Consider the following 23,178-nt stretch of genomic DNA (forward strand, 5'->3'; position numbering starts at 1 on the left):
TATAACGGGGTACAGGTCTGTCACTGTATAACAGGTGGTACAGGTCTGTCACTGTATAACAGGGGGTACAGGTCTGTCAGTGTATAACAGGTGGTACAGGTCTGTCACTGTATAACAGGGGGTACAGGTCTGTCACTGTATAACGGGGGGGTACAGGTCTGTCACTGGATAACAGGTGGGACAGGTCTGTCACTGTATAACAGGGGGTACAGGTCTGTCACTGTATAACGGGGGTACAGGTCTGTCACTGTATAACGGGGTACAGGTCTGTCACTGTATAACGGGGGGGTACAGGTCTGTCACTGTATAACGGGGTACAGGTCTGTCACTGTATAACGGGGTACAGGTCTGTCACTGTATAACAGGGGGTACAGGTCTGTCACTGTATAACGGGGGGTACAGGTCTGTCACTGTATAACGTGGGTACAGGTCTGTCACTGTATAACAGGGGGTGCAGGTCTGTCACTGTATAACGGGGGGTACAGGTCTGTCACTGTATAACAGGGGGGTACAGGTCTGTCACTGTATAACGGGGGTACAGGTCTGTCACTGTATAACAGGGGGTACAGGTCTGTCACTGTATAACGGGGTACAGGTCTGTCACTGTATAAAAGGGGGTACAGGTCTGTCACTGTATAACGGGGTACAGGTCTGTCATTGTATAACAGGGGGTACAGGTCTGTCACTGTATAACGGGGGTACAGGTCTGTCACTGCTTAACAGGGGGTACAGGTCTGTCACTGTATAACAGGGGGTACAGGTCTCACTGTATAACGGGATACAGGTCTGTCACTGTATAACGGGGTACAGGTCTGTCACTGTATAACGGGGGGTACAGGTCTGTCACTGTATAACAGGGGGTACAGGTCTGTCACTGTATAACGGGGTACAGGTCTGTCACTGTATCACAGGGGGTACAGGCCTGTCACTGTATAGCGGGGTACAGGTCTGTCACTGTATAACTGGGGGTACAGGTCTGTCACTGTATAACAGGGGGTACAGGTCTGTCACTGTATAACAGGGGGGTACAGGTCTGTCACTGTATAACAAGGGGTACAGGTCTGTCACTGTACAACGGGGGTACAGGTCTGTCACTGTATAACGGGGGTACAGGTCTGTCACTGTATAACAGTGGGTACAGGTCTGTCACTGTATAACGGGGGTACAGGTCTGTCACTGTATAACGGGGTACAGGTCTGTCACTGTATAACAGTGGGTACAGGTCTGTCACTGTATAACGGGGTACAGGTCTGTCACTGTATAACGGGGTGTACAGGTCTGTCACTGTATAACAGGGGGTACAGGTCTGTCACTGTATAACAGGGGGTACAGGTCTGTCACTGTATAACGGGGGGTACAGGTCTGTCACTGTATAACAGGGGGTACAGGTCTGTCACTGTATAACAGGGGGTACAGGTCTGTCACTGTTTAACAGCAGGTACAGTTCTGTCACTGTGTAACGGGGTACAGGTCTGTCACTGTATAACGGGGTACAGGTCTGTCACTGTATAACGGGGGGTACAGGTCTGTCACTGTATAACAGCGGGTACAGGTCTGTCACTATAACAGGGGGGTACAGGTCTGTCACTGCATAACAGGGGGTACCGGTCTGTCACTGTATAACAGGGGGTACAGGTCTGTCACTGTATACCAGCGGGTACAGGTCTGTCACTATAACAGGGGGTACAGGTCTGTCACTGTGTAACAGGGGGTACAGGTCTGTCACTGTATAACAAGGGGTACAGGTCTGTCACTGTATAACAGGGGGGTACAGGTCTGTCACTGTATAACAGGGGGTACAGGTCTGTCACTGTATAACAGGGGGTACAGGTCTGTCACTATAACGGGTGGTACAGGTCTGTCACTGTATCACAGGGGGTACAGGTCTGTCACTGTATAACGGGGGTACAGGTCTGTCACTGTATAACAGGGGGTACAGGTCTGTCACTATAACGGGTGGTACAGGTCTGTCACTGTATAACAGGGGGGGTACAGGTCTGTCACTGTATAACGGGTGGTACAGGCCTGTCACAATAACAGGGGGGTACAGGTCTGTCACTGTATAACAGTGGGTACAGGTCTGTCACTGTATAACAGGGGGTACAGGTCTGTCACTGTATAATGGGGGGTACAGGTCTGTCACTGTATAACAGGGGGTACAGGTCTGTCACTGTATAACAGTGGGTACAGGTCTGTCACTGTATAACGGGGTACAGGTCTGTCACTGTGTAATGGGGGGTACAGGTCTGTCACTGTATAACCGGGGGATAAAAGTCTGTCACTGTATAACGGGGTACAGGTCTGTCACTGTATAACAGGGGGTACAGGTCTGTCACTGTATAACGGGGGGTACAGGTCTCTCACTGTGTAACGGGGTACAGGTCTGTCACTGTATAACAGGTGGTACAGGTCTGTCACTGTATAACAGGGGGTACCGGTCTGTCACTATAACAGGGGGTACAGGTCTGTCACTGTAAAACAGGGGTACAGGTCTGTCACTGTATAACAGGGGGTACAGGTCTGTCACTGTATAACGGGGGTACAGGTCTGTCACTGTATAACAGGGGGTACAGGTCTGTCGCTGTATAACAGTGGGGTACAGGTCTGTCACTGTATAATGGGGGGTACAGGTCTGTCACCGTATAACAGTGGGGTACAGGTCTGTCACTGTATAACGGGGGGTACAGGTCTGTCACTGTATAACGGGGGTAAAGGTCTGTCAATGTATAACAGGGGGTACAGGTCTGTCACTGTATAACGGGGGTACAGGTCTGTCACTGTATAACAGGGGGTACAGGTCTGTCACTGTATAACGGGGTACAGGTCTGTCACTGTATAACAGGGGGTACAGGTCTGTCATTGTATAACAGGGGGTACAGGTCTGTCACTGTATAACGGGGGGGTACAGGTCTGTCACTGTATAACAGGGGGTACAGGTCTGTCACTATAACAGGTGGTACAGGTCTGTCACTGTATAACAGGGGGTACAGGTCTGTCACTGTATAACAGGTGGTACAGGTCTGTCACTGTATAACAGGGGGTACAGGTCTGTCACTGTATAATGGGGGGGTACAGGTCTGTCACTGTATAACAGGTGGTACAGGTCTGTCACTGTATAACAGGGGGTACAGGTCTGTCACTGTATAACAGGTGGTACAGGTCTGTCACTGTATAACAGGGGGTACAGGTCTGTCACTGTATAACAGGTGGTACAGGTCTGTCACTGTATAACGGGGTACAGGTCTGTCACTGTATAACGGGGGGGTACAGGTCTGTCACTGTATAACAGGGGGTACAGGTCTGTCACTGTATAACGGGGGTACAGGTCTGTCACTGTATAACAGGGGGTACAGGTCTGTCACTGTATAACGGGGTACAGGTCTGTCACTGCATAATGTGGTACAGGTCTGTCACTGTATAACGGGGGGTACAGGTCTGTCACTGTATAACGGGGGTACAGGTCTGTCACTGTATAACGGGGGTACAGGTCTGTCACTGTATAACAGGTGGTACAGGTCTGTCACTGTATAACAGGGGGTACAGGTCTGTCACTATAACAGGGGGTACAGGTCTGTCACTGTATAACGGGGGGGTACAGGTCTGTCACTGTATAACAGGGGGTACAGGTCTGTCACTGTATAACAGGTGGTACAGGTCTGTCACTGTATAACAGGGGGTACAGGTCTGTCACTGTATAACAGGTGGTACAGGTCTGTCACTGTATAACGGGGGGGTACAGGTCTGTCACTGGATAACAGGGGGTACAGGTCTGTCACTATAACAGGGGGTACAGGTCTGTCACTATAACGGGGGGGCACAGGTCTGTCACTGTATAACGGGGTACAGGTCTGTCACTGTATAACAGGTGGTACAGGTCTGTCACTGTATAACAGGGGGTACAGGTCTGTCACTGTATAACAGGTGGTACAGGTCTGTCACTGTATAACAGGGGGTACAGGTCTGTCACTGTATAACGGGGGGGTACAGGTCTGTCACTGGATAACAGGTGGGACAGGTCTGTCATTGTATAACAGGGGGTACAGGTCTGTCACTGTATAACGGGGGTACAGGTCTGTCACTGTATAACGGGGTACAGGTCTGTCACTGTATAACGGGGGGGTACAGGTCTGTCACTGTATAACGGGGTACAGGTCTGTCACTGTATAACGGGGTACAGGTCTGTCACTGTATAACGGGGTACAGGTCTGTCACTGTATAACGGGGGGTACAGGTCTGTCACTGTATAACGTGGGTACAGGTCTGTCACTGTATAACAGGGGGTGCAGGTCTGTCACTGTATAACGGGGGGTACAGGTCTGTCACTGTATAACAGGGGGGTACAGGTCTGTCACTGTATAACGGGGGTACAGGTCTGTCACTGTATAACAGGGGGTACAGGTCTGTCACTGTATAACGGGGTACAGGTCTGTCACTGTATAAAAGGGGGTACAGGTCTGTCACTGTATAACGGGGTACAGGTCTGTCATTGTATAACAGGGGGTACAGGTCTGTCACTGTATAACGGGGGTACAGGTCTGTCACTGCTTAACAGGGGGTACAGGTCTGTCACTGTATAACAGGGGGTACAGGTCTCACTGTATAACGGGATACAGGTCTGTCACTGTATAACGGGGTACAGGTCTGTCACTGTATAACGGGGGGTACAGGTCTGTCACTGTATAACAGGGGGTACAGGTCTGTCACTGTATAACAGGGGGTACAGGTCTGTCACTGTATAACGGGGTACAGGTCTGTCACTGTATCACAGGGGGTACAGGCCTGTCACTGTATAGCGGGGTACAGGTCTGTCACTGTATAACGGGGGGTACAGGTCTGTCACTGTATAACAGGGGGTACAGGTCTGTCACTGTATAACAGGGGGGTACAGGTCTGTCACTGTATAACAAGGGGTACAGGTCTGTCACTGTACAACGGGGGTACAGGTCTGTCACTGTATAACGGGGGTACAGGTCTGTCACTGTACAACGGGGGTACAGGTCTGTCACTGTATAACGGGGGTACAGGTCTGTCACTGTATAACAGTGGGTACAGGTCTGTCACTGTATAACGGGGGTACAGGTCTGTCACTGTATAACGGGGTACAGGTCTGTCACTGTATAACAGTCGGTACAGGTCTGTCACTGTATAACGGGGTACAGGTCTGTCACTGTATAACGGGGTGTACAGGTCTGTCACTGTATAACAGGGGGTACAGGTCTGTCACTGTATAACAGGGGGTACAGGTCTGTCACTGTATAACGGGGGGTACAGGTCTGTCACTGTATAACAGGGGGTACAGGTCTGTCACTGTATAACAGGGGGTACAGGTCTGTCACTGTTTAACAGCAGGTACAGTTCTGTCACTGTGTAACGGGGTACAGGTCTGTCACTGTATAACGGGGTACAGGTCTGTCACTGTATAACGGGGGGTACAGGTCTGTCACTGTATAACAGCGGGTACAGGTCTGTCACTATAACAGGGGGGTACAGGTCTGTCACTGCATAACAGGGGGTACCGGTCTGTCACTGTATAACAGGGGGTACAGGTCTGTCACTGTATACCAGCGGGTACAGGTCTGTCACTATAACAGGGGGTACAGGTCTGTCACTGTGTAACAGGGGGTACAGGTCTGTCACTGTATAACAAGGGGTACAGGTCTGTCACTGTATAACAGGGGGGTACAGGTCTGTCACTGTATAACAGGGGGTACAGGTCTGTCACTGTATAACAGGGGGTACAGGTCTGTCACTATAACGGGTGGTACAGGTCTGTCACTGTATAACAGGGGGGGTACAGGTCTGTCACTGTATAACGGGTGGTACAGGCCTGTCACAATAACAGGGGGGTACAGGTCTGTCACTGTATAACAGTGGGTACAGGTCTGTCACTGTATAACAGGGGGTACAGGTCTGTCACTGTATAATGGGGGGTACAGGTCTGTCACTGTATAACAGGGGGTACAGGTCTGTCACTGTATAACAGTGGGTACAGGTCTGTCACTGTATAACGGGGTACAGGTCTGTCACTGTGTAATGGGGGGTACAGGTCTGTCACTGTATAACCGGGGGATAAAAGTCTGTCACTGTATAACGGGGTACAGGTCTGTCACTGTATAACAGGGGGTACAGGTCTGTCACTGTATAACGGGGGGTACAGGTCTGTCACTGTGTAACGGGGTACAGGTCTGTCACTGTATAACAGGTGGTACAGGTCTGTCACTGTATAACAGGGGGTACCGGTCTGTCACTATAACAGGGGGTACAGGTCTGTCACTGTATAACAGGGGGTACAGGTCTGTCACTATAACAGGGGGTACAGGTCTGTCACTGTATAACGGGGGTACAGGTCTGTCACTGTATAACGGGGGGTACAGGTCTGTCACTGTAGAATGGGTGGTACAGGTCTGTCACTGTATAACAGGGGGAACAGGTCTGTCAGTGTATAACAGGGGGTACAGGTCTGTCACTGTATAACAGGGGGTACAGGTCTGTCACTGTATAACGGGGTACAGGTCTGTCACTGTATAACGGGGTACAGGTCTGTCACTGTATAACGGGGGTACAGGTCTGTCACTGTATAACAGGGGGTACAGGTCTGTCAGTGCATAACAGGGGGTACAGGTCTGTCAGTGTATAACAGGGGGTACAGGTCTGTCACTGTATAACAGGGGGTACAGGTCTGTCACTGTTTAACAGGGGGTACAGGTCTGTCACTGTATAATGGGTGGTACAGGTCTGTCACTGTATAACAGGGGGGTACAGGTCTGTCACTGTATAACAGGGTGTCCATATCTGTCACTGTATAATGGGTGGTACAGGTCTGTCACTGTATAACAGGGGGGTACAGGTCTGTCACTGTATAACAGGGGGGTACAGGTCTGTCACTGTATAACAGGGTACAGGTCTGTCACTGTATAACGGGGGTACAGGTCTGTCACTGTACCACAGCGGGTACAGCTCTGTCACTGTATAACAGGGGGTACACGTCTGTCACTGTATAACAGGGGGTACAGGTCTGTCACTGTATAACAGGGGGTACAGGTTTGTCACTGTATCACAGGGGGTACAGGTCTGTCACTGTATAACAGGGGGTACAGTTCTGTCACTGTATCACAGGGGGTACAGTTCTGTCACTGTATCACAGGTGGTACAGGTCTGTCACTGTATAACAGGGGGTACAGTTCTGTCACTGTATAACGGGGGGTACAGGTCTGTCACTGTATCACAGGGGGTACAGGTCTGTCACTGTATAACAGGGGGTACAGGTCTGTCACTGTATAACAGGGGGTACAGGTCTGTCACTGTATAACGGGGGTACAGGTCTGTCACTGTATAACGGGGGGTACAGGTCTGTCACTGTATGACGGGGGTACAGGTCTGTCACTGTATAACGGGTGGTACAGGTCTGTCACTGTGTAACAGGGGGTACAGGTCTGTCACTGTATAACAGGGGGTACAGGTCTGTCACTGTATAACAGGGGGGTACAGGTCTGTCACTGTATAACAGGGGGTACAGGTCTGTCACTGTATAACGGGGTGCAGGTCTGTCACTGTATAACAGTGGGTACAGGTCTGTCACTGTATAACAGGGGGTACAGGTCTGTCACTATAACAGGGGGTACAGGTCTGTCACTGTATAACAGGGGGGTACAGGTCTGTCACTGCATAACAGGGGGTACAGGTCTGTCACTGTATAACGGGGGGTACAGGTCTGTCACTATAACGGGTGGTACACGTCTGTCACTGTATAACGGGGGTACAGGTCTGTCACTGTATAACAGGGGGGTACAGGTCTGTCACTGTATAACAGGGGGGTGCAGGTCTGTCACTGTGCAACAGGGGGGTACAGGTCTGTCACTGTATAACAGGGGGTACAGGTCTGTAACTGTATAACAGGGGGTACAGGTCTGTCACTGTATAACGGGGGGTACAGGTCTGTCACTGTATAACAGGGGGGTACAGGTCTGTCACTGTATAACAGGGGGGTACAGGTCTGTCACTTTATAACAGGGGGGTACAGGTCTGTCACTGTATAACGGGGGTACAGGTCTGTCACTGTATAACAGCGGGGTACAGGTCTGTCACTGTATAACGGGGCTACAGGTCTGTCACTGTATTACAGGGGGGTACAGGTCTGTCACTGTATAACGGGGGTACAGGTCTGTCACTGTATAACAGGGGGTACAGGTCTGTCACTGTATAACAGGGGTACAGGTCTGTCACTGTATAACGGGGGTACAGGTCTGTCACTGTATCACAGGGGTACTGGTCTGTCACTGTATAACAGGGGGGTACAGGTCTGTCACTGTATAACAGGGGGTACAGGTCTGTCACTGTATAACAGGGGGGTACAGGTCTGTCACTGTATAACGGGGTACAGGTCTGTCACTGTATAACAGGGGGGTACAGGTCTGTCACTGTATAACAGGGGGTACAGGTCTGTCACTGTATAACGGGGGGGTACAGGTCTGTCACTGTATAACAGGAGGGACAGGTCTGTCACTGTATAACCGGGGGTTACAGGTGTGTCACTGTATAACAGGGGGTACAGGTCTGTCACTGTATAACGGCGGGTACAGGTCTGTCACTGTATAACGGGGTACAGGTCTGTCACTGTATAACGGGGGGTACAGGTCTATCACTGTATAACAGGGGATACAGGTCTGTCACTGTATAACGGGTGGTACAGGTCTGTCACTGTATAATGGGGAAGTACAGGTCTGTCACTGCATAACGGGTGGTACAGGTCTGTCACTGTATAACAGGGGGTACAGGTCTGTCACTGTATAACGGGGTACAGGCCTGTCACTGTATAACAGGGGGTACAGGTCTGTCACTGTATAACAGTGGGTACAGGTCTGTCACTGTATAACAGGGGGTACAGGTCTGTCATTGTATCACAGGGGGTACAGGTCTGTCACTGTATAACAGGGGGTACAGGTCTGTCACTGTATAACGGGGGGTACAGGTCTGTCACTGTATCACAGCGGGTACAGGTCTGTCACTGTATAACAGGGGGTACAGGTCTGTCACTGTATAACAGGGGGTACAGGTCTGTCACTGTATAACAGGGGGGTACAGATCTGTCACTGTATAACAGGGGGTACAGGTCTGTCAGTGTATAACGGAGGGTACAGTTCTGTCACTATAACGGGTGGTACACGTCTGTCACTGTATAACGGGGGTACAGGTCTGTCACTGCATAACAGGGGGTACAGGTCTGTCACTGTATAATGGGTGGTACAGGTCTGTCACTGTATAACAGGGGGGTACAGGTCTGTCACTGTATAACAGGGGGGTACAGGTCTGTCACTGTATAACAGGGTACAGGTCTGTCACAGTATAAAGGGGGTACAGGTCTGTCACTGTACCACAGGGGGTACAGCTCTGTCACTGTATAACAGGGGGTACAGGTCTGTCACTGTATAACAGGGGGTACAGGTCTGTCACTGTATAACAGGGGGTACAGGTCTGTCACTGTATCACAGGGGGTACAGGTCTGTCACTGTATAACAGGGGGTACAGTTCTGTCACTGTATCACAGGGGGTACAGGTCTGTCACTGTATAACAGGGGGTACAGTTCTGTCACTGTATAACGAGGGGTACAGGTCTGTCACTGTATCACAGGGGGTACAGGTCTGTCACTGTATAACATGGGGTACAGGTCTGTCACTGTATCACAGGGGGTACAGGTCTGTCACTGTATAACAGGGGGTACAGGTCTGTCACTGTATAACAGGGGGTACAAGTCTGTCACTATCACAGTGGGTACAGGTCTGTCACTGTATCACAGTGGGTACAGGTCTGTCACTGTATAACAGGGGGTACAGGTCTGTCACTGTATAACAGGGGGTACAGGTCTGTCACTGTATAACGGGGGTACAGGTCTGTCACTGTATAACGGGGGGTACAGGTCTGCCACTATAACGGGTGGTACAGGTGTGTCACTGTGTAACAGGGGGTACAGGTCTGTCACTATAACAGGTGGCACAGGTGTGTCACTGTATAACAGGGGGTACAGGTCTGTCACTGTATAACAGGGGGGTACAGGTCTGTCACTGTATAACAGGGGGTACAGGTCTGTCACTGTATAACAGGGGGTACAGGTCTGTCACTGTATAACAGGGGGTACAGGTCTGTCATTGTATAACAGGGGGCTACAGGTCTGTCACTGTATAACAGGGGGTACAGGTCTGTCACTGTTTTATGGGGGGTACAGGTCTGTCACTATAACGGGTGGTACACGTCTGTCACTGTATAACGGGGGTACAGGTCTGTCACTGTATAACAGGGGGGTACAGGTCTGTCACTGTATAACAGGGGGGTACAGGTCTGTCACTGTATAACAGGGGGTACAGGTCTGTCACTATAACAGGGGGTACAGGTCTGTAACTCTATAACAGGGGGTACAGGTATGTCACTGTATAACGGGGGGTACAGGTCTGTCACTGTATAACGGGGGGGTACAGGTCTGTCACTGTATAACAGGGGGGTACAGGTCTGTCACTTTATAACGGGGGGTACAGGTCTGTCACTGTATAACGGGGGTACAGGTCTGTCACTGTATAACAGCGGGGTACAGGTCTGTCACTGTATAACAGGGGGGTACAGGTCTGTCACTATTACAGGGGGGTACAGGTCTGTCACTGTATAACGGGGGTACAGGTCTGTCACTGTATAACAGCGGGTACAGGTCTGTCACTGTATAACAGGGGTACAGGTCTGTCACTGTATAACGGGGGTACAGGTCTGTCACTGTATCACAGGGGTACTGGTCTGTCACTGTATAACAGGGGGGTACAGGTCTGTCACTGTATAACAGGGGGTACAGGTCTGTCACTATAACAGGGGGGTACAGGTCTGTCACTGTATAACGGGGTACAGGTCTGTCACTGTATAACAGGGGGGTACAGGTCTGTCACTGTATAACGGGGGGGTACAGGTCTGTCACTGTATAACGGGGGGGTACAGGTCTGTCACTGTATAACAGGAGGGACAGGTCTGTCACTGTATAACCGGGGGTTACAGGTCTGTCACTGTATAACAGGGGGTACAGGTCTGTCACTGTATAACAGGGGGTACAGGTCTGTCACTGTTTTATGGGGGGTACAGGTCTGTCACTATAACGGGTGGTACACGTCTGTCACTGTTTAACGGGGGTACAGGTCTGTCACTGTATAACAGGGGGGTACAGGTCTGTCACTGTATAACAGGGGGGTACAGGTCTGTCACTGTATAACAGGGGGTACAGGTCTGTCACTATAACAGGGGGTACAGGTCTGTAACTCTATAACAGGGGGTACAGGTATGTCACTGTATAACGGGGGGTACAGGTCTGTCACTGTATAACGGGGGGGTACAGGTCTATCACTGTATAACAGGGGATACAGGTCTGTCACTGAATAACGGGTGGTCCAGGTCTGTCACTGTATAACGGGTGGTACAGGTCTGTCACTGTATAATGGGGAAGTACAGGTCTGTCACTGCATAACGGGTGGTACAGGTCTGTCACTGTATAACAGGGGGTACAGGTCTGTCACTGTATAACGGGGTACAGGCCTGTCACTGTATAACAGGGGGTACAGGTCTGTCACTGTATAACAGTGGGTACAGGTCTGTCACTGTATAACAGGGGGTACAGGTCTGTCACTGTATAACAGGGGGTACAGGTTTGTCACTGTATCACAGGGGGTACAGGTCTGTCACTGTATAACAGGGGGTACAGGTCTGTCACTGTATAACGGGGGGTACAGGTCTGTCAGTGTATCACAGGGGGTACAGGTCTGTCACTGTATAACAGGGGGTACAGGTCTGTCACTGTATAACAGGGGGTACAGGTCTGTCACTGTATAACAGGGGGGTACAGGTCTGTCACTGTATAACAGGGGGTACAGGTCTGTCAGTGTATAACGGGGGGTACAGTTCTGTCACTATAACGGGTGGTACACGTCTGTCACTGTATAACGGGGGTACAGGTCTGTCACTGCATAACAGGGGGGTACAGGTCTGTCACTGTATAACAGGGGGTACAGGTCTGTCACTGTATAACAGGGGGTACAGGTCTGTCACTGTGTAACAGGGGGTACAGGTCTGTCACTGTATAACGGGGCACAGGTCTGTCACTGTATAACGGGGGGTACATGTCTGTCACTGTATAACAGGGGGGTACAGGTCTGTCACTGTATAACAGGGGGGTACAGGTCTGTCACAGTATAACAGGGGGTACAGGTCTGTAACTGTATAACAGTGGGTACAGGTCTGTCACTGTATAACGGGGGGTACAGGTCTGTCACTGTATAACAGGGGGGTACAGGTCTGTCACTGTATACCAGGGGGGTACAGGTCTGTCACTGTATAACAGGGGGGTACAGGTTGTCACTGTATAACAGGGGGGTACAGGTCTGTCACTGTATAACAGGGGGGTACAGGTCTGTCACTGTATAACAGGGGGGTACAGGTCTGTCACTGTATAACAGTGGGGTACAGGTCTGTCACTGTATAACAGGGGGGTACAGGTCTGTCACTGTATAACAAGGGGTACAGGCCTGTCACTGTATAACGGGGGTACAGGTCTGTCACTGCATAACGGGTGGTACAGGTCTGTCACTGTATAACAGGGGGTACAGGTCTGTCACTTTATAACAGGGGGGTACAGGTCTGTCACTGTATAACAGCGGGTACAGGCCTGTCACTGTATAACGGGGGTACAGGTCTGTCACTGTATAACGGGGGTACAGGTCTGTCACTGTATAACGGGGGTACAGGTCTGTCACTGTATAACAGGGGTACAGGTCTGTCACTGTATAACAGGGGGTACAGGTCTGTCACTGTATAACGGGGGTACAGGTCTGTCACTGTATAACAGGGGGTACAGGTCTGTCACTGTATAACGGGTGGTACAGGTCTGTCACTTGAAAACGGGGGTACAGGTCTGTCACTGTATAACGGGTGGTACAGGTCTGTCACTGTATAACAGCGGGTACAGGTCTGTCACTGTATAACAGGGGGGTACAGGTCTGTCACTGTATAACGGGTGGTACAGGTCTGTCACTGTATAACAGGGGGTACAGATCTGTCACTGTATAACAGGGGGGTACAGGTCTGTCACTGTATAACAGGGGGTACAGGTCTGTCACTGTATAACAGGGGGTACAGGTCTGTCACTGTATAACAGTGGGTACAGGTCTGTCACTGTATAACAGGGGGTACAGGTCTGTCACTGTATAACAGGGGGGTACAGGTCTGTCACTGTATAACAGGGGGTACAGGTCTGTCACTGTATAACAGGGGGGTACAGGTCTGTCACTGTACAACAGGGGGTACAGGTCTGTCACTGTATAACGGGGGTACAGGTCTGTCACTGTATAACCGGGGGGTACAGGTCTGTCACTGTAAAACAGGGGGTACAGGCCTGTCACTGTATAACGGGGTACAGGTCTGTCACTGTAAAACAGGGGGTACAGGTCTGTCACTGCATAACGGAGGTACAGGTCTGTCACTGTATAACAGGGGGTACAGGTCTGTCACTGTATAACAGGGGGTACAGGTCTGTCACTGTATAACGGGGGGTACAGGTCTGTCACTGTATAACAGGGGGCACAGGTCTGTCACTGTATAACGGGGTACAGGTCTGTCACTGTATAACGGGGTACAGGTCTGTCACTGTATAACGGGGGTACAGGTCTGTCACTGTGTAACAGGGGGTACAGGTCTGTCACTATAACAGGGGGGTACAGGTCTGTCACTGTATAACAGGGGGTATCGGTCTGTCACTGTCTAATGGGGTACAGGTCTGTCACTATAACGGGTGGTACAGGTCTGTCACTGCATAACGGGGGTACAGGTCTGTCACTGTACAACAGGGGGTACAGGTCTGTCACTGTATAACGGGGTACAGGTCTGTCACTGTATAACAGGGGGGTACAGGTCTGTCACTGTATAACAGGGAGTACAGGTCTGTCACTGTATAACGGGGGGGGTACAGGTCTGTCACTATAACAGGGGATACAGGTCTGTCATTGTATAACAGGGGGTACAGGCCTGTCACTGTATAACGGGGGGTACAGGTTTGTCACTGTATAACGGGGTACAGGTCTGTCACTGTATAACAGTGGGTACAGGTCTGTCACTGTATAACAGGGGGTCCAGGTCTCTCATTGTATAACAGGGGGTACAGGTCTGTCACTGTATAGCGGGAGGTACAGGTCTGTCACTGTATAACAGGGGGTACAGGTCTGTCACTGTATAACAGCGGGTACAGGTCTGTCACTGTTTCACAGGTGGTACAGGTCTGTCACTGTATAACAGGGGTACAGGTCTGTCACTGTATAACAGGGGGTACAGGTCTGTCACTGAAAAACAGGGGGTACAGCTCTGTCACTGTATAACGGGGTACAGGTCTGTCACTGTATAACAGGGGGTACAGGTCTGTCACTGTATAACAGGGGGTACAGGTCTGTCACTGTATAACGGGGGGACAGGTCTGTCACTGTATAACAGGGGGGTACAGGTCTGTCACTGTATAACAAGAGGTACAGGTCTGTCACTGTATAACAGCGGGTACAGGTCTGTCACTTTATAACAGCGGGTACAGGTCTGTCACTGCATAACAGGTGGTACAGGTCTGTCACTGTATAACGGGGGTACAGGTCTGTCATTGTATAACGGGGGTACAGGTCTGTCACTGTATAACAGGGGGTGCAGGTCTGTCACTGTATAACGGGGTACTGGTCTGTCACTGTATAACGGGGGTACAGGTCTGTCATTGTATAACGGGGGGTACAGGCCTGTCACTGTATAACAGTGGGTACAGGTCTGTCACTGTATAACGGGGGTACAGGTCTGTCACTGTATAACAGGGGGTACAGGTCTGTCACTGTATCACAGTGGGTACAGGTCTGTCACTGTATAACAGGGGGTACAGGTCTGTCACTGTATAACGGGGGGGTACAGGTCTGTCACTGTATAACAGGGGGGTACAGGTCTGTCACTGTATAACAGGGGGTACAGGTGTGTCACTGTATAACGGGGGGTACAGGTCTGTCACTGTATAACAGGGGGTACAGGTCTGTCACTGTATAACAGGGGGTACAGGTGTGTCACTGTATAACGGGGGGGGGTACAGGTCTGTCACTGTATCACAGTGGGTACAGGTCTGTCACTGTATAACAGGGGGTACAGGTCTGTCACTGTATAACGGGGGGGTACAGGTCTGTCACTGTATAACAGGGGGTACAGGTCTGTCACTATAACAGGGGGTACAGGTCTGTCACTCTATAACGGGGGTACAGGTCTGTCACTGTATAACGGGGGGTACAGGTCTGTCACTATAACGGGGTACAGGTCTGTCACTGCAAAACAGGAGGTACAGGTCTGTCACTGTATAACAGGGGGGTACAGGTCTGTCACTGTATACCAGGGGGGTACAGGTCTGTCACTGTATAACAGGGGGGTACAGGTTGTCACTGTATAACAGGGGGGTACAGGTCTGTCACTGTATAACAGGGGGGTACAGGTCTGTCACTGTATAACAGGGGGGTACAGGTCTGTCACTGTATAACAGTGGGGTACAGGTCTGTCACTGTATAACAGGGGGGTACAGGTCTGTCACTGTATAACAAGGGGTACAGGCCTGTCACTGTATAACAGTGGGTACAGGTCTGTCACTGTATAACGGGGGTACAGGTCTGTCACTGCATAACGGGTGGTACAGGTCTGTCACTGTATAACAGGGGGTACAGGTCTGTCACTTTATAACAGGGGGGTACAGGTCTGTCACTGTATAACAGGGGGTACAGGCCTGTCACTGTATAACGGGGGTACAGGTCTGTCACTGTATAATGGGGGTACAGGTCTGTCACTGTATAACGGGGGTACAGGTCTGTCACTGTATAACAGGGGTACAGGTCTGTCACTGTATAACAGGGGTACAGGTCTGTCACTGTATAACGGGGGTACAGGTCTGTCACTGTATAACAGGGGTACAGGTCTGTCACTGTATAACGGGGGTACATGTCTGTCACTGTATAACGGGGGTACAGGTCTGTCACTGTATAACAGGGGGTACAGGTCTGTCACTGTATAACGGGTGGTACAGGTCTGTCACTTGAAAACGGGGGTACAGGTCTGTCACTGTATAACGGGTGGTACAGGTCTGTCACTGTATAACAGCGGGTACAGGTCTGTCACTGTATAACAGGGGGGTACAGGTCTGTCACTGTATAACGGGTGGTACAGGTCTGTCACTGTATAACAGGGGGTACAGATCTGTCACTGTATAACAGGGGGGTACAGGTCTGTCACTGTATAACAGGGGGTACAGGTCTGTCACTGTATAACAGGGGGTACAGGTCTGTCACTGTATAACAGTGGGTACAGGTCTGTCACTGTATAACAGGGGGTACAGGTCTGTCACTGTATAACAGGGGGGTACAGGTCTGTCACTGTATAACAGGGGGTACAGGTCTGTCACTGTATAACAGGGGGGTACAGGTCTGTCACTGTACAACAGGGGGTACAGGTCTGTCACTGTATAACGGGGGTACAGGTCTGTCACTGTATAACCGGGGGGTACAGGTCTGTCACTGTAAAACAGGGGGTACAGGCCTGTCACTGTATAACGGGGTACAGGTCTGTCACTGTAAAACAGGGGGTACAGGTCTGTCACTGCATAACGGAGGTACAGGTCTGTCACTGTATAACAGGGGGTACAGGTCTGTCACTGTATAACAGGGGGTACAGGTCTGTCACTGTATAACGGGGGGTACAGGTCTGTCACTGTATAACAGGGGGCACAGGTCTGTCACTGTATAACGGGGTACAGGTCTGTCACTGTATAACGGGGTACAGGTCTGTCACTGTATAACGGGGGTACAGGTCTGTCACTGAGTAACAGGGGGTACAGGTCTGTCACTATAACAGGGGGGTACAGGTCTGTCACTGTATAACAGGGGGTATCGGTCTGTCACTGTCTAATGGGGTACAGGTCTGTCACTATAACGGGTGGTACAGGTCTGTCACTGCATAACGGGGGTACAGGTCTGTCACTGTACAACAGGGGGTACAGGTCTGTCACTGTATAACGGGGTACAGGTCTGTCACTGTATAACAGGGGGGTACAGGTCTGTCACTGTATAACAGGGAGTACAGGTCTGTCACTGTATAACGGGGGGGTACAGGTCTGTCACTATAACAGGGGATACAGGTCTGTCATTGTATAACAGGGGGTACAGGCCTGTCACTGTATAACGGGGGGTACAGGTTTGTCACTGTATAACGGGGTACAGGTCTGTCACTGTATAACAGTGGGTACAGGTCTGTCACTGTATAACAGGGGGTCCAGGTCTCTCATTGTATAACAGGGGGTACAGGTCTGTCACTGTATAGCGGGAGGTACAGGTCTGTCACTGTATAATGGGGGAGTACAGGTCTGTCACTGTATAACAGGGGGTACAGGTCTGTCACTGTATAACAGCGGGTGCAGGTCTGTCACTGTTTCACAGGTGGTACAGGTCTGTCACTGTATAACAGGGGTACAGGTCTGTCACTGTATAACAGGGGGTACAGGTCTGTCACTGAAAAACAGGGGGTACAGCTCTGTCACTGTATAACGGGGTACAGGTCTGTCACTGTATAACAGGGGGTACAGGTCTGTCACTGTATAACAGGGGGTACAGGTCTGTCACTGTATAACAGGGGGACAGGTCTGTCACTGTATAACAGGGGGGTACAGGTCTGTCACTGTATAACAAGAGGTACAGGTCTGTCACTGTATAACAGCGGGTACAGGTCTGTCACTTTATAACAGCGGGTACAGGTCTGTCACTGTATAACAGGTGGTACAGGTCTGTCACTGTATAACGGGGGTACAGGTCTGTCATTGTATAACGGGGGTACAGGTCTGTCACTGTATAACAGGGGGTGCAGGTCTGTCACTGTATAACGGGGTACAGGTCTGTCACTGTATAACGGGGGTACAGGTCTGTCATTGTATAACGGGGGGTACAGGCCTGTCACTGTATAATAGTGGGTACAGGTCTGTCACTGTATAACGGGGGTAGAGGTCTGTCACTGTATAACAGGGGGTACAGGTCTGTCACTGTATCACAGTGGGTACAGGTCTGTCACTGTATAACAGGGGGTACAGGTCTGTCACTGTATAACGGGGGGGTACAGGTCTGTCACTGTATAACAGGGGGGTACAGGTGTGTCACTGTATAACGGGGTACAGGTGTGTCACTGTATAACGGGGGGTACAGGTCTGTCACTGTATAACAGGGGGTACAGGTCTGTCACTGTATAACAGGGGGTACAGGTGTGTCACTGTATAACGGGGGGGGTACAGGTCTGTCACTGTATCACAGTGGGTACAGGTCTGTCACTGTATAACAGGGGGACAGGTCTGTCACTGTATAACAGGGGGGTACAGGTCTGTCACTGTATAACAAGAGGTACAGGTCTGTCACTGTATAACAGCGGGTACAGGTCTGTCACTTTATAACAGCGGGTACAGGTCTGTCACTGTATAACGGGGGTACAGGTCTGTCATTGTATAACGGGGGGTACAGGCCTGTCACTGTATAATAGTGGGTACAGGTCTGTCACTGTATAACGGGGGTAGAGGTCTGTCACTGTATAACAGGGGGTACAGGTCTGTCACTGTATCACAGTGGGTACAGGTCTGTCACTGTATAACAGGGGGTACAGGTCTGTCACTGTATAACGGGGGGGTACAGGTCTGTCACTGTATAACAGGGGGGTACAGGTGTGTCACTGTATAACAGGGGGTACAGGTGTGTCACTGTATAACGGGGGGTACAGGTCTGTCACTGTATAACAGGGGGTACAGGTCTGTCACTGTATAACAGGGGGTACAGGTGTGTCACTGTATAACGGGGGGGGGTACAGGTCTGTCACTGTATCACAGTGGGTACAGGTCTGTCACTGTATAACAGGGGGTACAGGTCTGTCACTGTATAACGGGGGGGTACAGGTCTGTCACTGTATAACAGGGGGTACAGGTCTGTCACTATAACAGGGGGTACAGGTCTGTCACTCTATAACGGGGGTACAGGTCTGTCACTGTATAACAGGGGGTACAGGTCTGTCACTATAACGGGGTACAGGTCTGTCACTGTAAAACAGGAGGTACAGGTCTGTCACTGTATAACGGGGTACAGGTCTGTCACTGTAAAACAGGGGGTACAGGTCTGTCACTGTATAACGGAGGTACAGGTCTGTCACTGTATAACAGGGGGTACAGGTCTGTCACTGTATAACAGGGGGTACAGGTCTGTCACTGTATAACGGGGGGTACAGGTCTGTCACTGTATAACAGGGGGCACAGGTCTGTCACTGTATAACGGGGTACAGGTCTGTCACTGTATAACAGGGGGTACAGGTCTGTCACTGTATAACAGGGGGTACAGGCCTGTCACTGTATAACGGGGGTACAGGTCTGTCACTGTATAACGGGGTACAGGTCTGTCACTATAACAGGGGGGTACATGTCTGTCACTGTATAACAGGGGGTATCGGTCTGTCACTGTCTAATGGGGTACAGGTCTGTCACTATAACGGGTGGTACAGGTCTGTCACTGTATAACGGGGGTACAGGTCTGTCACTGTATAACAGGGGGTACGGGTCTGTCACTGTATAACGGGGTACAGGTCTGTCACTGTATAACAGGGGGGTACAGGTCTGTCACTGTATAACAGGGAGTACAGGTCTGTCACTGTATAACAGGGGGTACCGGTCTGTCACTGTATAACAGGGGGTACAGGTCTGTCACTGTATAAAAGTGGGTACAGGTCTGTCACTGTATAACGGGGGTACAGGTCTGTCACTGTATAACAGGGCGTACAGGTCTGTCACTGTATAACAGGGGGTACAGGTCTGTCACTGTATAACAGTGGGTACAGGTCTGTCACTGTATAACGGGGGGTACAGGTCTGTCACTGTATAACAGGGGGGTACAGGTCTGTCACAGTATAACGGGGTACAGGTCTGTAACTGTATAACAGTGGGTACAGGTCTGTCACTGTATAACGGGGGGTACAGGTCTGTCACTGTATAACAGGGGGGTACAGGTCTGTCACTGTATAACAGGGGGGTACAGGTTGTCACTGTATAACAGGGGGGTACAGGTCTGTCACTGTATAACAGGGGGGTACAGGTCTGTCACTGTATAACAGGGGGGTACAGGTCTGTCACTGTATAACAGGGGGGTACAGGTCTGTCACTGTATAACAGGGGGGTACAGGTCTGTCACTGTATAACAAGGGGTCCAGGTCTGTCACTGTATAACAGTGGGTACAGGTCTGTCACTGTATAACGGGGGTACAGGTCTGTCACTGCATAACGGGTGGTACAGGTCTGTCACTGTATAACAGGGGGTACAGGTCTGTCACTTTATAACAGGGGGGTACAGGTCTGTCACTGTATAACAGGGGGTACAGGCCTGTCACTGTATAACGGGGGTACAGGTCTGTCACTGTATAACGGGGGTACAGGTCTGTCACTGTATAACGGGGGTACAGGTCTGTCACTGTATAACAGGGGTACAGGTCTGTCACTGTATAACGGGGGTACAGGTCTGTCACTGTATAACAGGGGGTACAGGTCTGTCACTTGAAAACGGGGGTACAGGTCTGTCACAGTATACCGGGTGGTACAGGTCTGTCACTGTATAACAGGGGGTACAGGTCTGTCACTGTATAACAGGGGGGTACAGGTCTGTCACTGTATAACAGGGGGGTACTGGTCTGTCACTGTGTAACGGGTGGTACAGGTCTGTCACTGTATAACGGGGTACAGGTCTGTCACTGTATAACGGGGTACAGGTCTGTCACTGTATAACGGGGGGGTACAGGTCTGTCACTATAACAGGGGATACAGGTCTGTCATTGTATAACAGGGGGTACAGGTCTGTCACTGTATAACGGGGGGTACAGGTCTGTCACTGTATAACGGGGTACAGGTCTGTCACTGTATAACAGTGGGTACAGGTCTGTCACTGTATAACAGGGGGTCCAGGTCTCTCATTGTATAACAGGGGGTACAGGTCTGTCACTGCATAGCGGGGGGTACAGGTCTGTCACTGTATAATGGGGGAGTACAGGTCTGTCACTGTATAACAGGGGGTACAGGTCTGTCATTGTATAACAGGGGGTACAGGTCTGTCACTGTGTAACAGGGGGGTACAGGTCTGTCATTGTATAACAGGGGGTACAGGTCTGTCACTGTATAACGGGGTACAGGTCTGTCACTGTATAACGGGGGTACAGATCTGTCATTGTATAACAGGGGGGTACAGGTCTGTCACTGTATAACAAGAGGTACAGGTCTGTCACTGTATAACAGCGGGTACAGGTCTGTCACTTTATAACAGCGGGTACAGGTCTGTCACTGCATAACAGGGGGTACAGGTCTGTCACTGTATAACAGGGGGTACAGGTCTGTCATTGTCTAACAGGGGGTACAGGTCTGTCACTGTATAACAGGTGGTACAGGTCTGTCACTGTATAACAGGTGGTACAGGTCTGTCACTGTATAACGGGGGTACAGGTCTGTCACTGTATAACAGGGGGTGCAGGTCTGTCACTGTATAACGGGGTACAGGTCTGTCACTGTATAACGGGGGTACAGGTCTGTCATTGTATAACGGGGGGTACAGGCCTGTCACTGTATAACAGGGGGTACAGGTCTGTCACTGTATCACAGTGGGTACAGGTCTGTCACTGTATAACAGGGGGTACAGGTCTGTCACTGTATAACAGCGGGGTACAGGTCTGTCACTGTATAACAGGGGGTACAGGTGTGCCACTGTATAACGGGGGGTACAGGTCTGTCACTGTATAACAGGGGGTACAGGTCTGTCACTGTATAACAGGGGGTACAGGTGTGTCACTGTATAACGGGGGGGGGGGTACAGGTCTGTCACTGTATAACAGGGGGTACAGGTCTGTCACTGTATAACAGGGGGTACAGGCCTGTCACTGTATAACGGGGTACAGGTCTGTCACTGTATAACGGGGGTACAGGTCTGTCACTGTAAACAGTGGGTACAGGTCTGTCACTGTATAACAGGGGGTACAGGTCTGTCACTGTATAACAGGGGGGTACAGGTCTGTCACTGTATAACAGGGGGGTACAGGTCTGTCACTGTATAACAGGGGGGTACAGGTCTGTCACTGTATAACGGGGGTACAGGTCTGTCACTGTATAACGGGGTACAGGTCTGTCACTGTATAACGGGGGTACAGGTCTGTCACTGTATAACGGGGGTACAGGTCTGTCACTGTATAGCGGGGTACAGGTCTGTCACTGTATAACAGGGGATACAGGTCTGTCACTATAACAGGGGGTACAGGTCTGTCACTCTATAACGGGGGTACAGGTCTGTCACTGTATAACAGGGGGTACAGGTCTGTCACTGTATAACGGGGTACAGGTCTGTCACTGTAAAACAGGGGGTACAGGTCTGTCACTGTATAACGGGGTACAGGTCTGTCACTGTAAAACAGGGGGTACAGGTCTGTCACTGTATAACGGAGGTACAGGTCTGTCACTGTATAACAGGGGGTACAGGTCTGTCACTGTATAACAGGGGGTACAGGTCTGTCACTGTATAACGGGGGGTACAGGTCTGTCACTGTATAACAGGGGGCACAGGTCTGTCACTGTATAACGGGGTACAGGTCTGTCACTGTACAACAGGGGGTACAGGTCTGTCACTGTATAACGGGGGTACAGGTCTGTCACTGTATAACAGGGGGTACAGGTCTGTCACTATAACAGGGGGGTACAGGTCTGTCACTGTATAACAGGGGGTATCGGTCTGTCACTGTCTAATGGGGTACAGGTCTGTCACTATAACGGGTGGTACAGGTCTGTCACTGTATAACGGGGGTACAGGTCTGTCACTGTATAACAGGGGGTACAGGTCTGTCACTGTATAACGGGGTACAGGTCTGTCACTGTATAACAGGGGGGTACAGGTCTGTCACTGTATAACAGGGAGTACAGGTCTGTCACTGTATAACGGGGGGGTACAGGTCTGTCACTATAACAGGGGATACAGGTCTGTCATTGTCTAACAGGGGGTACAGGCCTGTCACTGTATAACGGGGGGTACAGGTTTGTCACTGTATAACGGGGTACAGGTCTGTCACTGTAT

At 50.7% G+C, this 23,178-nt stretch overlaps 1 protein-coding gene across 1 annotated transcript in view; it reads right to left on the reverse strand.

Annotated features, from left to right (window-relative positions):
- Positions 1–23,178, reverse strand: part of LOC147109741 (protein capicua homolog) — a 445,457-nt gene that overhangs the window by 328,309 nt on the left and 93,970 nt on the right. The gene's annotated exons all lie outside the window — the stretch shown is intronic.

This window comes from Somniosus microcephalus, chromosome 12 (assembly GCF_052327205.1).
Source record: "Somniosus microcephalus isolate GS21.2 chromosome 12, FLI_Smic_1.0, whole genome shotgun sequence".
NCBI classification, from domain to species: domain Eukaryota; kingdom Metazoa; phylum Chordata; class Chondrichthyes; order Squaliformes; family Somniosidae; genus Somniosus; species Somniosus microcephalus.